Raw genomic sequence first — 18,988 nt, 5'->3', positions numbered from 1 at the left:
AAACAGATTTGCATAATTAGTATTCAATACAATATGTACTTATCAATTAATAAATCATTATTATCAATTTTGTATTAATTAACTTCTCAACCCCTCCCCCTACAAACCTAGCAACACACACCTAAATTGTAACTTGGCCCAAAGTGTGAACTCAAAGCTATGTAGGAGGCAAGTTTTAAAACATAGTTGGTGTTCTTAGAATAAAAGAGGTGCACCTTTTATTGCACTTCTTTCATCTATTAATGTTAATGAATAATATTGCTTTACTATATACTGGAGGTGCATTGATTCTCTTTTTTAAACCCTTTGGGACAGATGTACTGTTCTCACACAGCGCAGTGCAGCAGTCGTAAATGCTGCACTACATGAAAAGAGAGCAAGAGAGCACCAAATATATTGCCATAGGGCACTCTCCTCCCCTCTCTCTAGATCCGGTGCTGAAATCACCATAGACTGACTTCAGCCCTTTTCCGATGTTGTACGTGTGCTGTACAGTGCAGCACACGTACAAAGTCGGAAAAGGAAGGAGAAAGTAAAGCATTTCTCCTTCCTTGCGCCTACTTTAAAAGGGCGGAGTTTTCTGATGTTAAACCCTGTCTACTTTGTTTAGTAAATTGGGTTTAGGCCATGCACCACCCAACGTACGCACCATTGGCGCTAAGTAATTATTATTATTATTATTATTGCAGTCTTATATAGCGCGTGGTTACCCTGGAGCATCCCAGCGCTTTTCAGACATTGGTGCTAAGTAATGCCCTTCCACCCCAGCATGGAGCACTCACATATTTTGTATTAACTAATGGTTCAGCCTCCCTGAAGTAATTTGCGCCTGATCCCATTACCTCAGTGTTTGGTCTGTGCGCTCTAAGGTACTCACTGTGAGACATTTGACCTATGTGGTGTTTTTCCAAAATGTAGTTGATTTGCAGTCACACTTGGTTCATTCTGGCACCACCGGCTACACCTCCTGAATGCACTCTTGCTCCAGCACTCAGGGATTTCACACGTTACAATTTATTGCTCAGGCTTTGCAATGTAGAATATTCATTATTTGCAACTTAACTTTATGAACTGAGTCATTTACACTGGGTCTAAGTGCTAATCTTGCTTTCCTTAACCAAGAAAGCAGTTCCCACTATTGTTTTACCAATAAGCCCTTCCCACTCAAGGATTTCCTTTTCAGTGTGTCACCTTTGCTTTTCATTTTTCGGGAGGGAAGCCCCTTGAATTTGCCTGTCCTCTCTCCTCACACATTCTTCCCTCCCCAGGTCATACCTCGAACTCCTTACCACGCAATTTTGATTATGACTTCCTTGGTGAAAATCATGAGCTTTTCATTTTGTTGATTGTCAGAATCACAGAATCCCATCTACACTGACCTTGCTTCGTCTCAAAGCATTTGTAACAAAGCCTACATTAGAAACTGCAAAAATGCAGTGCAGTATGAAGTGCTACATATAAAATACGTATTTGAAAATATTATTACAAATAAACACATGCTCAAGAACACCTGCAGTATTCATACCACGTAGTTCGTACCTGCTGTCGCACCACGTTATGGATTTTGGAAACAATCAAGGGACACGCACCAGGTCCAAAGGTAAGTCACTGTATGCTCTTAACTGTACTAGCGTTTGTATTCTAACTCCCACATCTAGTTTTTACTGGGCCTTTGTCATAATACCACATTTCCTGTAGTTGTGACATTAACACAAATGTAGACATATATGGGGACTAATTTGCAAAAGACATGGAACGTATGGGCTTGAATTGAGGTTTAGTGGACAGAGTACACTCAGTCAGGCGGGTGGAGCTCATGACCTCTGACACACTGATGGACTACCATCTGCCATACTTAGGGGTGACCGCTGGTCCAGTAGTCATCTCTATACACTGAAAAGAACCACCATCATAGTTGTTACTTTCAATGTACAAAAGCTTTGGCGTCAGCGGCCATCAGTTTTAACAGTTTTAAGTTTTGTTCTTAATAAACAAACTCCCAAAGGAGGAACAAAATTAATGACCCCCAAATCCTGGGAGGTCATTATTTTTCCCCATTCCTCACCACCAGGTTTTTTCCTGGCAGTAATGGCCAGGAAAAAAACTCATTACACTGCCCACCCTAAAGGAGGCGGCGGGGTAATGTCCTTCCTCCTACTATTCCGCCGAGCCATCAAAAGAAGTTGACAGCCAATGAGGATCCATCAACAGAATACCTAAGGTCCACCCATTTCTAAATGAGCCAGATGCACCAAGGGTTTGGCAGGCACAGTTCTCAATTGCGTTTGCAAGGGAGTACCCTATCAGCCAAAGTCTAAATCAGGCCCCAAGTTTCCTCATGTTTTCCACATACAAAGGGGCAGAGTTACCATCAGCATTCTGTTAGTGGTAATAGGAATAGTTTCTCATGCAGGGAAGTGCCATAGCTGCATTTCTTGATATGGCAATAACACGTTTCTCTAAATCTAAAAATTGCACTTAATGCACACAAACCATTTTATATCCCACATTTAATACTTTCAAATAACCTTTGAGGAGGACCTAGGGGTTGATATTTTAACAAATATAAAGTGATGTTCAAACACCTTGGTGTCAATATCAGCCCATCTTACCCACCATGCTATAGTAGGAGAGGACACCGCTATGTGTGGTTTCTTAATTGCAAGAAGGAGTTGATGTTCACCAGGCAGGTGAATATCTTCAGTCATAGCCTTGTAAGCTTTCAGACATCAAACAACACATAACTTGAGGGAATCTGTGAAATGGGGAATATGTAACAACTTTGGAGTTACATTTGGTTGTCCTGGATATGTGTATGTATGTATGTGTGTTCTTATATAGCGCTAGATTTTACCCTTGGGCATCTCGGCGCTTGCCTTGGGAACCCGTCCTGGTTTTTCCCTGTGAGATCACCCGTGCTGGGCATCCCCAAGGTGAAAGCCAGGCATCCCGCCGCGGGGGGGCCGTTGTGGAGATTAAGCAAGCTTGTTGCCCAGAGCTGCATAGTGTGAACTCGTGCTTAGAGTGGGCACCGAAGCGAGAATTATCGAGTCCGTGGAAAATTGGGTTCAGGACCCTGCCGCGTCAGGAATCGAACCCTGGTCCCGGGTCTGACCTCAGCTTCAGGGTATGCCTCCTCTACCCAGTGAGCCACACTTCTCCGTGTGTGGAAAGTAACTCTCTCCGGAGTGAAGATTCGTCCCATAATATCCAGAGCCCTGACATCAGAAACTCGTCGGCAAGAGATGGAGCATAGCAAAGTCACCAGCTTTGCTGATATCTCCTTCCTAGAAAGGTAGCGGTTGCCTGACCAAGATAAAAACAAATTTAACACTGTTGACATACCATTGAACCAGCGGCGGCTCCTCTGTTAAAGTGGAGGAGCATCACTCCACTGCTCTGTTAGCAGGAGTTAAAGGAAAACTAAAAGGAAAATAACCAACGTTATTATCATTTTCGATTTTTGTTTCCTGGTGCTATGCTGCTCTGCTGACAGAACAGGAGCCAGGGGGAGGAGTGGTTTGCCCACTGTCTCAAGCCGGCCAAACATTCATGTGCACTTTGCTTGTTCTCCACCCAGGCTGCATTACAGCCTGGGTGGAGAACATGCCCAGGCTCCCTTTCCCCATCTGAGCATCGAAACATGGCACTTAGACTAATCACAATGCTGCTTTGCAGTGTTGTGATTGCTTTAGGGGGGCATGGGAGCCCAGGTTTTCCTGCTGCCGGACTCCAGACACAATGAATTTTCGTTGCCCACGCTGCATCGCCAAATGTGATGCAGCATGGGCAACGCAATTCGATTTATTTATTTTTATCGGTACTTACCTCTAATGGTCCATATTCCGCATTTTACAACCCCCCACCCTGACCCTCCCCTGCCTGACGTCACTGCCCCATTATAACGCCTGGCACAGCCGTGCCTGTTCAGACAGGAAGAAGATAAGAAGAGGACAGAGGAGAGGCGACAGGATCAAAAAGATGAACACTTTGATGCCACACGGTCTTAATAACCGCATCGAGTATAGTTGTTTCTTGTGACCAGTCTGGACCGCATCTACACACGTAACGTACTATGTGAGCGTTCTAAACACTTCCATGCACCCGTACTGTTTCAGTGACTTTTTCCATTATTTATTTTTTTCACCATTCTTTTCATCATTTTTTTCACTATTGTTTTCAACATGTTATGGATGCAGCCTGCATACATGTTCTTTAATCCTCTATTTATTCTTTTTTACTTTCCTTTTATTCTGTATTTATTTAATCTGTTCTTGCTATGTCACCAATGCACTCATATCTGGTATAATGTTGTTCCTACTGTATTTATGAATTGTTCTTTTCAATCCACTTCCTGTGTGTAACTTTACATATTCACATAAGTCTGGTTCACATATTTTTTCATATAGCTCCATACAACGCGAGCCATATTCATCCACTTCAAAATGGCCACCGCTCTTCTTGGGCGACAGCACCCTCTTCACTTTCCACAACCGTTAGCCTGGTTACACGTCTTGACATAAATCTACATACAACTCGAGGCACATTAACCCACTTCAAAATGGCCATCGATCTTTTTGGGCGGCAGAACCCTCTTCACTATCCACAATCATGGGTAAATATGGAGTCCGTTAGTCGGCGTCTCAGTCATATTCCAGTTATCCGCGTTGTGAGCTCCGTGATTGGTATGAGCACCATCTGAGCGCACTAAGGTAATACTTTTTACACTCTTTCAGTTTGAAAGGGTATGCATGTCGGGAGTGACATCACGCCGCACAAGTAGTTTAAAACTTTGAGACGATACCGCCATCACAGCATGTCACAGCCATTAGTTTGACATTCAGATTCTTGCACAGCTGGATATTACATTGGGAGCATGTCACAGTTATCTCCAGTTTCATGCAACAGTGTTTGACATCTCCGCGTTCATCATGATTAGAACATCACGTTTTAGATACAATTTCGTAGCCACACAAGAGTTGTTTTCATTTGGTCTCCACCCATCTTTCACTTGTTTTTTCACCTGACAGCATTTGTCGCGACTGCATTCAACAACACCTAAACAGTTCACCTTGCACCTCTCATTTTTATTGGTTCTAGGAACTTTGTCATCTCATTTTGCTCCTTCTCTTTTTCTAGGAATTTACCCCTTGAAGAAGGGCGGTTTATCTGCCCGAAATGCATTAGGGCTAACGCAAATGTGATTCACAGTATTACGGATAATAGATAATAAGGGGCGGATTTACAAGCCCCTTGCGACACTTTTAAGCCGCCGTTGCGTCACTTTTGTGACGCAGCGGCGGCGTAAACAATGCGCCATGTTGCGACTTATTTAAGACATGACGCATCTAGGCAGATGCGTCACGTTGTAAAGCCCTGCTCCATATGAAACCTGCGTCAGGTTTCATGTGGGCGTTCTGTCGCAGGGTGGGCGTTCCCTCGCAGGAAAGCCCCGTAAAACTGACGCAGTGAAATCTACAAGATTTCACTGAGTCAGTTTTACGACGCTGCTCCGCCAAATCCTTACGCCTGCTTGAAGCAGACGTAAGGAGTGACGCACCACGTTGAGTATGAGTGGCCCCTGTGCATTGCAGAAGTTGCGTCGCGCTTGCAACGCAACTCCAGCAATGCGCCGCCCATACGCTACAAGATGCGTCACGCATCTTCCCTTCCTTGCACCATGGTGTGCCGCATTGTAAATGCGGCGCATCTGTGGTGGCGGAAGGAGGGGATTGCATGACGCAACTGTTCTGGCGCATCCCTGCTGATTTGCAGAGATGCGCCAGAGCATGTAAATATGCCCCTGAATTTATAAGCATCATGTGAACTACTCATGAATTTAATGGGAGCATATAAGTTCAACCTACAATAAAGGATGTGTTGAAACCCAACTTTTGGATTATTTGATTAAACTTGCCATTTTGGATTCAGGCAGTGCACATAGAGGGACACTTCCTGGTGGGGAAGTACAACTGTGGTCATTTTCATATGCCTAAGTTTAGGGGAAGATACCTCAGTGCATGCCCTCATACTCAATTAACTCTTCAAACCACCAATGTTAACCTTGAATACCACGGAGTGCGTGATTCAATAGCCTTTGAAAACTTCCAATCTGCCACCTGGTTGACTGAACCCAGAGATGTTTGACTCTCACCAAAATGTGTATCTGAAGACAATATTCCCAGAAGCTCTGAGCTGAGTCAGAGAGAGCCATTGGATCTTGTTCTTCCAAAGTGGATGATATAACTGACCGCCGATACATTGTCCATCTTGAAGAGGACAAAATACAGCGCTTTGTCCTTGTTCCAGCATTTCACAGCAAAGAAGCTGGCCAGCAACTTGGGGCAATTGATATGCAAGGGCTGTGACCAACTCCCTCAAATGTCAAAGTCCTCACATTGTGCCGCTTAGTCAGTACCGCTGGCATGGAACTTAATTATCAGATCTGGTTAGGAACCGAAAATAGCACACCAGGACTTCCATATGGGAGATCCACCAACAGAGTTCGGTCAGGTAGGCATCCTTGAGGTCCAAACATACCAGTATGTCATTGGGTCTCATTTGATTCCAAAGGAGGTGAATCTCCTCCATTTTGAAATGGCAGTAAACCTGTCAAGTACGCTCCACAGGATCCGGATGTTGATCATAAAGCCCACCTCCAAACGTCACAAACACTCCGATATATATCAACAGAGTGTTTGAGCCATTAGGCGAGGGGTAAATACAAAATAATAAACAGGGAAGGAAAGGAAGGGGTCTGCTGGGAAAGGGAGATACCTGAAACGACAAAACATACAGAGATAAGAACACAGTTCATCCAGCACTGCCAACACCTATGTACTTTCCTGACAAACTAAATACCTGTGGATATAAGCAGGAATACGGTAATAGGTTTTCTCTGATTCCCCTCTTGGCAGTGATGCTTGTGTCCTATATGAAACATGAATATGGTGAGACCAATATATAACCACAACTGAAGAATTAGGACATGGTAATATACCACCTATCCTACCTTCTATAAGAAGTTGTCTTTTTGTATAAGGGTTCCTGAGGTAAAATTCCCCCTGTGACACAAGAGAAATGAGGGTAGCAAGAGTAGAACCTTGAATAAGAAATGCAGAACACAGTAATGCGTGGGAAGCAAGAACCACAGCACTCCGCTCTGTAGAATCCACAGTTATCAAAATGAAGATGTTCCAAAAGAATAGAACTGAATATTGTTTGTATAGTATTATACCAGACTAATACTATTATTGCACACCATCCTATGAATCCATATATGGCTTACACTGCAACGCGTAGCTGCGACCGCCACCGCGCTCCGTAAGCATGTGAAATAAGTACACACTCTTTTAACAAGACTCTTGTTCTGGTGACACGTAGCTGTGACCGCCCCCCGTGCACCTCCTACTCACAGTAGTCAGGAATAAGGGAAAGTCAAATGTTTTACACCGGATACATGAAGACACGGCGGCTTGTGGTGCTTTCAACCACTTTGCTCCGCTCTTCTAAGATAACACAATGCCAGGAAGTAACCTCCGTAACTCCCAATAGACACGGCAGCGTGTGGCGGAATACCACCACGCTCCGCTCCTTCAATATACAATCCAAGAATAAAGCGCTGCAGTTTCTTCACTGCACGCAAAGAGAAAAAACGGCAACGCGTGGCAGCCGCCACCACGCTCCGATCAATGACGGTTACAAAAGGGCGGAATACCGCTCCTACCTTCTGCCGCTGGTCCCAACGACAGAGCCCCAGAACGTTTCCTAGGAACAGCGAGAAGCAACCTTCTTCTCCACTCGAACTCAAAACACTGGAATAACACGCAACAGGAAGCGTGTCATGCAGGCTAAAGTAGCCTCAGCCGAGGCTTCTGGGAAATGTAGTTTTTCCTGCATATTCGGAATTAACATAATACAGTCCTCCCCGCACAGTCATGCAGGCGCTTAGTCAGACCCTGACAAAACCAGCCACTCGTTGAATTCCCATAGGTTGATTACAGGGTATTGACCCCCTTTGTGCTTCTCCACAAGAAAAATATTGCTGAGTAAACCTGTGAGGTGTAAGCGTGGGCGCAAAATCCGTTCTGCTTGCGGATTTTCGGCAAATTCGCGGGCCGCGAAATCCGCGAATTTGCCGCAAAATCCGCGAGCGGAACGGATTGTCTGGGCCAGGGGGGCCAAAGTTGAAGCTGACTTAGGGGCCCATTATGATCGCGGACGGACTTGAGTCCGTCCGCGACCATACAGGAGGAGGGAACCTCCGCATGGCCTGTAGAGTTCCCTCCTGTCCAATTAGGATGTGACCCCCACCCTGGCGGTCACATCCTCTATTTTTACCATTGCGGCGGGTGCGGCTTCAAGGGGAACAGATGGCTGGCGATTTGATGCTGTGCACGCGCATTTTAGCTCAATGCGCTTGCGCATTGCCCTAAAAGCGCACGGGCACAGCATCAAATTGCCAGTCTAGTTATAGTCTGTTTAAGCCCCTATAGTCTCGAAAGCTCAATGCGCATGCGCATTGACAGGCGAGACCTAAAAAACGAGTGGGGCAGAGGGCAGAAGGGCACAAAATCGAGTGGGGCAGAGGGCAGAAGGGCACAAAAATGAGTGCGGCAGAGGGCAGAAAGTCACAAAAAACGAGTGGGGCAGAGGGCAGAAGGGCACAAAAACGAGTGGGGCAGAGGGCAGAAAGGCACAAAAAACGAGTGGGGCAAAGGGCAGAAAGGCACAAACAACAAGTGGAGCAGAGGGCAGAAGGGCACAAACACAAGTGGGGCAAAGGGCATGTCGCAGGGTTTCCGTTCTCTCACAGAACTGTGCTCAGAGACCTAGAACCTGGGTGAGTCAGGGTGACCCAAAACTCACCTATGTTTCAGAAATCCCCTTACCAGGCTAGCTACAGTATCTCATCGGCAGTGAATACTTCCCGATGTCTTAGACAATCCAGAACATGAACTTAGAATACCTCAGGTATCGTGGAACACATGAACCCTCTTTCGTTATATTATCATTCCAAACCGAAACTGGGAGGCAATGAGAACACGTGTAAGTTTGAAATGTTTATTATTTCAATGCAACATTCTCAAACGCAGTATCTTGTATAATACCAACATACATATTATAAAAATCAAAGTCAGCAGCATAGTCACTAATCCATAGTAAGCAAACTGTGATAACATATTATGATGCAAAATCTATAGAATTCTGTATCACCTATATTTCGCGCACCCTAATTAGCATATTATATTATATCTAAGAAGGTCTCATTTGGGCTTTAGCTGGGCGAACCCATACCTCAAATTCTCAGTAGTAGGAGATCACATCAACAGCTACCAGCTCTCAGCATGTCCAGCATCAAGTGTGTTTTTCAATTCCCTGTAACTGTATCTTGAACTCACGTAAAGCCCAAAGTTGGCACAAACATTATTTGTGTTATGACTAACGTAGTGCGAGGATCAGGCCTACAATAACCTTGTGTTAGAGTGTGCAGCTCTCAGTGTGCAGACAGTTGTACCAAGTGTCCCAGGCACGACTGATACCAGTACAATAATATATTATTCTGAAGTAAATCACATCTTTCTTCTAGGTTAAAAGCTGTAATAACAATTAGGTGTCGTGTGCAAACCGAAGCAGAAAGAAAAGATGGCGTTTAAACTTTTAACAAGCACATGCTAACTTAACACAACCTATGGAAACGTAATAACCATATGACACCCCCCCAATGGTCCGAGGACGGTCAAAAGACAAATATATAAGCCAATACTCTATGAGAGGCAAGACTTGAAAGCAGAGTTCAATGATATTGAGCCAAGCTAAATGTATGTAATGTATGTAAAATTCAAAAAATACAAAAACTATGTATGAATGCCTATAGTGGCCACACAAAATATAAAAAGTCGAACTTGAGGCCTAAATACAATAAACAGGCCTTGAACATATGAAAAAAATTTCGAATGTTCGTACTGAAATTGGCACCATTCAGAATTACTAAAAAGTCACGTGCCATATAGATGGGAGTATTCAAAGTCATTCCTCGTTGAATGAATATGCAAAATATGTAGCAACAGCTTCCAACATGAAATCACTGTCATCATCCGAAAACAGTTCAGCCATCCAATTAAGCAATGGGAAAGAACATACGTGCTCCTCCAGTACTGAATCCTCTAGCATCATCAGAGGACAACTCAGTGGGTTCTCGAGAACGCTTTGTGCCAGAAAGTCATGCGCTGCTGCGAATATGTCCCACTGACCCATTAGTCCATGCATCGCTGCCACAGCCATAACCCTTTCGCCAGAACAGACCAACTCATGAGCCACTACGGGGGACATCAGCTGATCAAAGTCGACGTCAGGAGAAGTCGGTAAACAGAGACACAAATCAATGGCCCAGTCGAAATCACAGCTCAGGCAATGAAACACAGGCTGGACACAGGTGAAATAGGAAAATCTGAAAGATAATCCAAAAGCCGTGCTTAAAGTCGCAAGCGGCAGGGATCCATAATAATCAAGCATCCGGTTGCGAAACTGCATCAGTAGGTGCTGTGCGTTTCCTTGCGCAGGATGGGCATCCATGTTTTATGAAATAAAATATCACCAGAACGCCTGCAGCCAAAGCCAGCAAAACAGGAAATCCGCCAAACAGACTAGCGAATATAGAATGAAAGAACGCAGGGATGATACCAAATACTTTTTCAAATGTAGTCACAAGACCACTGCTAACCATTTTAAAAAAATGAGCGAGGTTGGATGTGGAGGAGGCATTAAAGATTTGATGAACTAGCTCGCAAAAATGAAACGGCAAATCAGTACTTAAAAGAGCTTGTACTTCTGTGCGTGTGTTTGCTATGTGAAGGACATAAGTTTCACGGGCAGAGCTCAGGGCCACCTGTTTTTGAGACAAAAGGGCTCTTATACGGCCTAAACCATTGAATTCAGCTCTCAAGGTTGGTATTCTCGGCCAAATTAAAACTTCTGAATTCCCATGCGTGGGTGGATACAACACATTCTGACAGCAAACGACCCTTTCAGACACTGTAACCACATATCCGATTCCAGCCTCTAACCCACAACAAAACTCGTTATTTAAAAGTAAATAACTACCGTTGGACAACAACGTGAACGTGGGAACTATTGCTGGAACTGGGGTCCCTTTCAAAACACAGGCCAAATTCAGTTTGTCCTGATTGCAAGAACCATGCAACTGGATGTATCTGCAAATAAGTGAGCGGTCTGGGGACTGTGTACATTCTTCACCAATCAGATTCACTTCATTCCCATCCTTAAGACATCTGTAAGTGTATGGTAAAGACCATGTCTCATGGAGGAAAGCACTGCCTAATGGTTCATATCGCCCAATGGCAATATATTTCATACAATTTGTAAATTTATACAAAGCAAAAGGTAACGTTATAACACCATGAATAAGCCATGTTGCTGCAGTTACTTCAGCCACCGAAAATGGCAGGGATTCTAATTTTTCAATATGTAACATAGAAAATGTAGCATCTCTCATTGACAACATGCGCTGTTTTTCAGTCAAATTAAACGGGGCAAATAATGATGATATGTTCAAAAAAGTCGATGGCACTCGACCAGACTTAAGAGTCTGTAGTGTCCACGCAAACTGCATCACAGAACGCAATTGATTTTGACCATGATACAACACGGATACTTCATCATGTACTATGTCGACAACAGAAGACACAATATTATTTAAAGTGTAAATTCGGGAAGAAAGCGTGTTAATGCTGTTATCAACCACTGCAAGCACTTTTTCCAAATTAGCTTGATCAATAGCCCTTAGGCGTTTTGCAGCTTCAACCTGGTTAACTTTCCAAATTTCATTGTAAATTGCATACAGGAATCGCTTAGATCTACCTTTAGCAGGGCCTTTTATAAAATCGTTTAAATCCACTTTATCATGTAATTGAGACAAATGTAGTTTAACTGCAGCTAAAGTAGAATGCTGTAACCAATTTTGACACAGCTTACCCACAGAATAAGTCGTGACAGAATAGTCTCCCTCAAAACGTGGATCGGGCCTGAGTTTTGTGAATCCCTCAGCCAAACCCATAAAAGGCGCTGGCAAGAATCAGCACTTTTTTGCCATACCAGCCAACCCTTGGAATCCAAACTGGAAATGTCAAAGGATGAATTTTGTAAAAGAGTTTGCAACTCTTGAATGGAGGAATCAGTGAAATTACCCCAACCTGTATATTCATTTAAATCTGGGATGGTTGGTGTATTTAATTTTTTAGAAGTAGCCAATCCAAAGCATGTTGTCTGGAAAATGGTAGAATTTAAAAACAACATGTGATTCGGGATGAGACATGCACGGTGCAAAGCCTCAGTGCCTTGTACCTGCCAATCTTTGGTACCCCAAACCGATTTAAGGTCAATTGTTCCTTTCCAGAACTCGTAGCCATCTACAGCCAACCTGTCTAAAAAGGACTTCGAATACAGCAATTTTGTATCGGTAAGTCTAACTTTGGAAATGGGCTTTTGTGTCATTTTAAAATAAAATGACTCGGGATTAGACTGATCAAAGTCTGTAAAATATGTATATTTTTTCAGAAATGTATTGGAACTGCCACTGAATGGAGCAGGGCAATGTTCCCATTGTGTATAATTCACAGCAACCCTCCTGGAATTTGTCTTATGTAAAAAATGATTACCATAGTGTTGAAAACAAAACAAATCACCATAATTAATAGAATCAGTATACAGATCCTCAGCATCGAAGGCAGCATAATACTTTAAATCAGAGAATAATGCTTCTACGGCCTGAATATCCCAATCATCAGAACGTACATTTTGTTTAATCACATCTCCCATGTTTACTCTAAGCACATTTGGAACATTAATCACTTCAGTAGGCCCATGTATCTGAAACCTAACCGCATCCCACACAATCCCGTCAAGGACAGGCCATGCTGTAATGTTAACTGCCTTTAAGTTTCGTTTCTGTCTGAGCGCAGAATGTGAAGAGGAGAGAGGGTTCAATGTTCCATTAAGGTACCGAATTCCTGTTCTTTCTTTAACGTAGTGACCATCGATCAGGCGGAAAAAATAAAACACAAAACCAATTGACATAAAAAGATAGAATGAAAATAGGATCAACCAAATGTATGTCCAAGGCGAAATTAAAAAATGTTTTTTGAACAACGTGGCATATCTTGCAATGTTTGTGGGTTTCTTTGATGTTTCCGAAACAGAGTCAAAAGAGAATCTGGACTGGCCTGCCAAACGGGTCTGCAAATCAGGCATCGATAAATCAGCAGGATAAGTGTAGGTTAGCTCATCAATGTTAGTATCAGGAATAGTATTTAATAAAGGTCTGGATATGGTAGGCATCTCGAGGGACACCTCCTGTTCTGCACCAGATGTAATAGCCAGCACAGAGTGCCTCACCATGGAAGGACAGGATACAGCCGGTGTCATGCTATGAAGAATCGGCCACCCTGTGTGTCTTGACATTGTCAATAGAAATAAATCTGTTTTCCTTATGACCTGGAAGTGGTGGTAAAATGACTGTTCTTGTGCCCTTCACTCCAAGTACTCGGACTGGTGCTCGATATGAGGGACCAAACTCTTTTTTGTTATCGATCTTCTCTTGAACCAGTTCTCCAACTTGGGGTAGACAGCCAACTACCGGGATCTGCAACGCATCATCCGATGTGGAGGGCAAATGTTCCTTTGCAAGACTGTCTCTGGTCTTTTGTAGATTCTGTAAAACATTGCAATGTTCATCTACGTCAAAGGCCCCGGCCTGGGCCTTGTAGTCCGGCCCATCAAGGTCAGGTACATACATCTTGATACCAAAGAGCATTTCGTATGGGGTCCGCCCACCCAGAGACCTTCTAGGGAGATTATTAAGCGCACGCTGCACGCCTATGAGGTGTGCTAGCCAGTTTCTACCAGTGCCTATAACTCGGGCTGTCAAAGATTGCTTTAAGTCGCGGTTCATTCGTTCTACTACACTATTACCCTCGGGTCTGTAGGGGCTTGAAAACTTGACTTGGACTCCCAACGAAACCATAGCAGCCTTATATGCCTTAGAGGCGAAAGCCGGACCCTGGTCCGAATGGAAAGTACCACAGGCAAAAATTCCCACAAAGACACGCAAATCCTTAATGACAGTCCGTGAATCAGCGCTTCGATGCGGCCATACCCATACAAAGCGTGTGCATGAATCAACTGCTACTAAGATGTACTTAAACGCAGTATCAGAAGAAAAAGGACCGCAGTGATCCAAATAAACGCAACCAAGCGGTTTATTAGAGATGTACAACTGTGTCTGAGGCGGACGCGCAGCAGTAGAAGGCTTAATCTGCTGGCAAATGTCACATTGAAGAACATATTCACGCGTCTGTTTGTACAGACCCCGCCACCAGAATCTCTGTTGTAGCTGAGTTACAGTGGCCGAGACGCCCGCATGCGCAGACGCCACACCTTCATGTGCCGCTGTAATCAAAGCAGCTCTGCGATCCGAGTTGGGAACTAAACGTTCGCCAACATCAGGGATTTTCACATAAGGAACCTTATCGGGACTTAAGTGGTATGTGTATTTAGAAGGGAATCCCGCAGGATATTTACCTCCCTTCTCCGTTGCAGCTACAGCTGCCAAGATGTCATCATCGATTTTGCTTTTGGACCTCGTGACTGCTGCAACTAAGTATTTTGATACCGCTGACTTCGCTGCTTCATCAGCAAGCGAGTTGCCAACAGCGTGAACCCCCACGCGCTGATGACCGAGAGTATGAATCACAAACACGAGTGGCAGCTTCTCTTTAAGTTCCGCCACTCGGACCCAGATTGTTTTATGTTTTATTGTGCTACCTTTGGAGTCACGAAAATCATTCTGAATCCAAAAGAACAAGTTTTCATTGTAAGACTGGACACAGTAGTAAGAATCGCTTACGATTAAAGTCGTCACACTAGGATCTGCGTACTCCAATGCAAGCATCAGAGCACGAAGCTCTGCCAATTGTGCGGTGCAGTCTCCAAGCGTCTGCGTGTGCACGACACTGGACTTGAACTCATCGTTCACCATAGCACCGACCACAATGGCGCATGCGGAAACGTAGGCATGTTTAGAGCCATGCGCAACCTGCGCCGAACCATCAGTGTAAATGATGCAATGGAAATCCTCCAACGGCCGCATAGCTAATGGAGCAGGATGAACAAACTCATACTGTAAATACTCCTGGGACCGTAAGGTGGCGTCAAAAATAAACGTGACATCCTGGGATGCCAAGGATGCAGCCCATTGAATCCACCGAGGGTGCAAAACTTTGGAATTAGGTACACTGGCTTTCGTAACCGCCTCTAAGGCAGGGCACGGGGTAACAACCTACATGCGCTTTCCCTGTGACAGGGCACGTTCCTTAAGAATTGCCATCTGCACAGCCGTTAAAACTTTCTCCACAGTGGAAAAACGCAATTCAGCCGAAGTGTACAAGTGTGACTTGTAAGCAATAGGTACTGTATCTCCTTCATTAAAAGTCAGGTACGTGAAACCCACCGCCCCAGGGATAATTCTTATCACCAGGTTGGTCTGGTTATCACGAGTCTGTAAGTATTCAGAAGCGAGCAAATCAGCCTGCAAAGACTGCAGAATGGCTGAATGCTCAGGCAGCCAGCATGATTTGGAAATAGATGGTTGTATCAAAGCATACAAAGGCTTGATACGCTGGGCATATTCCGGAATGTAAGTCCTCCCGAAATTCAGAAAACCCAGAAGAGATTGTAATTTTTTCAGTGTTGTCGGAGAGCACAACTGTGCACATTTCTCCAGGAAATGGGGTGCTAAACCCTTCCCTTCATGGTTAAGCTCGTACCCCAGAAACAACACTGTGTACTCTGCAATGTGCGACTTTGCAAAGTTAAACTTGTAACCTACGTCAGCAAAGTTACAAATTATGCTATTTACTCGACACAGATGCTCCCAAAGATCGTCGTCTGTGAGATAAATGTCATCCACATACGAACAAGCAACTGGGTCGAAGCTCTCCAAAAGAGAGACTATGCGCGCGGAAAAAACTCCCGGACTGTTCTTGTAGCCCATTGGGAGTCGTTTAAACATTTTTTGCACTCCGCCGCACGTAAAACTGGTCCATTGGGAACTTAGACCATCTAATCTATGTGCATAAAAACCATTGGAAATGTCAAGCGTGGTTTTGAACCGTTTACGCTCAAGACTATTCACTAACGCAGAGCCGTGCGTATTCTGTACTGCACAGTTACGGCAATGCGAGTTCAAATGCCTATAATCTAAAACCAAACGATATGACCCGTCCGGTTTGTTCACAGTAAAAAGGGGGTTATTCATCGGTGACACACACGTTTCAATTACACCTTGATATTCCAATTGTTCAAGGATAGCCGCGACTGAAGCTTTCGCTTCACGCCGTATGGGATATTGGGGTTGAGGCTGTGGCTGTGACCGTAAAGGAATCTCATGGCTTGGTGACAATTTATCCCAGCCACACTGATTGCGGTACACAGCCGGCGCAAGCGCCAGAGCCCACTCTTCTGCAAAATGCAGCGCCTCCACCCTCGGCACAGTGTGCGCGAAGCTGGGCAGGATTACCTCCTCCCCTCGCGGAGCTGCGAGACCAAAAGGTGGGGGCCAGTCAGCCTCCGAAAGCAAAATGTCATACGTAGACGAGAGATTTTCCCAAAATACCCCTTTTACAGTTCGCTGCATGTCACCTTCAATTAACAGGACAATTTCAAAAAGTCTTTCAGGGGGAGCAACATGCGTATCTGCAGTTTCAATCACAACAAAAGTTTCAGTCGCTGTCACCTTCAACAGTGGACGGAGGGCCTCTCTCACTATGGTAATCTCTGCAGCGCTGTCCAGCAAGGTCAGAGCCCACGTCAGATTCCGAAGCCGCGTTCTCACTATCTGGGGCATAACGATGCACGGTCAGGGCAGCGACTTTCTTCGTGGCAAACTGAGGTCTCTTGGGCGTAGAGCCTTCCTGCTGATCTCCACTGGAATGCGGGCGGGGCTGACCACGTCCTTGCTGGCCACCCCGGCCCTTGCCGCCCCCTCCACCACCGGTTGACGGAGCCGATGAGTCCTGAAAGGAACGAGGAGAGCGTTGTTCAGAAGCCTGAAACCTCTCAGGCGATTTAATCATCGCGCGGTCGCGCAAATCATAAACACGATCCGACTGCGCAGGCAATGGAGACGCAGGAGTAGAAACCTGTGTTTGTTGTTGTTGTTGCTTACCCTGATTCTGTTTTTTAGGCCAATTTTGTTTCTTGGACTTTTGTTGACCACCAGTTTCCGATGTCTGACTCTGGGGCTGTTTCTTCTCTTTATCAGGAAAAGTTTTAACCCCTTTGGAATTGCGGCCCACCATCGCGTAAGCATGCACAATAATCTTAGCTAACTGTCGGGGTCGATCGGGCTCGGGAACCAACGCTAACGCGTTAGCAACTTGAAAGTTCACTGCATCCCCCTTGACATTCGCAAGGATCACACCGCAAACCACTTCAAAAGAGCCACACAGGCGCATGCCCAATTCAACAGCCGCCTCCGGTCCATGTTCATCCTGAACACGTTTAAGGACCCCACCTAGGTTGGTCACAGACGGGGAGCCATAGCACCTCGAATAGACCGCTGCAAATGTTTTTCCCTAGGTTTCACAGTCAGCAAGGTCAGGAGCCAGATCCTTCGGTAAACTCAGTGTAAGAATCCGGTGCTTATCACCCGGACTCGTATTAGGAAACACAGCCTCCAGCTGGCCGAATTTCTCAGCAAGCCAGAACGGAAAATCGTCCTTTTCTAAGGGCTTTTTACCCATCACGGAATTAACCATGACCGGGTTGATTTTCAGACCAGCATGTTCTGCTCGAAGCTGTGCGCCTCTAGGGGCCGCTTCCTGAACATTACGTCCAATGTAATGAACAAGCGCTCTAATCACTCCCACCGCGACTTCATGAAGCTGCCGCAGGTCGCCCACGTTACAAGCGTTACGTCTAGGGTGAGGAGTAAATCCACCCAAAGCAGGCCAACTAGTGCCTGCAATGGACAAAGGACCTAACCTCGGAGCGGTCATAGCGTGCGGTAGGGCGCCACCAAACCAAACTCCATGCTGCCAAGCATCAATAGGAACCTCCAGTGCTCTGTACGGAGCGTACGCTGCCGGTACATCTGAAGCAGTGTATGTGTGGAACACACCAGAATTAGCGTCCACCGCCGGAAATGTCACCCACGAATAAAACAGTTCGTACGGGTAAGCATGTTCCGCGCTCACCACCAGAACCATAGCCAAGCCATCCAAAGGAACATCATACATCCGCAAATGGTCACGCACCGCAATGCGACTATGCTGCGGGATGTCCACAGGCTGAGCCATGTTAGCACAGGAATTAGAAAAAACAAATTATACTTTGTAGCACAACTGGGTAGTAATTCAAAGAAACCGTTTTAGATTGATTCAAGCTTGAAAATGACCTATTTCAAAAATAGGTAGGTTTTTCCGACACTGCCGTTTTCCGGAAACGGGAATGTAGGCGTTAAGGTTTGAATGATATACTACTCGAGTGTCATGTTATAGGGCCAACCAACGTATGGGCGCCATGTCGCAGGGTTTCCGTTCTCTCACAGAACTGTGCTCAGAGACCTAGAACCTGGGTGAGTCAGGGTGACCCAAAACTCACCTATGTTTCAGAAATCCCTTACCAGGCTAGCTACAGTATCTCATCGGCAGTGAATACTTCCCGATGTCTTAGACAATCCAGAACATGAACTTAGAATACCTCAGGTATCGTGGAACACATGAACACTCTTTCGTTATATTATCATTCCAAACCGAAACTGGGAGGCAATGAGAACACGTGTAAGTTTGAAATGTTTATTATTTCAATGCAACATTCTCAAACGCAGTATCTTGTATAATACCAACATACATATTATAAAAATCAAAGTCAGCAGCATAGTCACTAATCCATAGTAAGCAAACTGTGATAA

This window comes from Lissotriton vulgaris, chromosome 2_1, assembly GCF_964263255.1.
Source record: "Lissotriton vulgaris chromosome 2_1, aLisVul1.2, whole genome shotgun sequence".
In the NCBI taxonomy this organism is placed as follows: Eukaryota; Metazoa; Chordata; class Amphibia; order Caudata; family Salamandridae; genus Lissotriton; species Lissotriton vulgaris.
The sequence above is the reverse complement of the archived record's forward strand: the minus strand, read 5'-3'. Positions refer to the sequence as shown.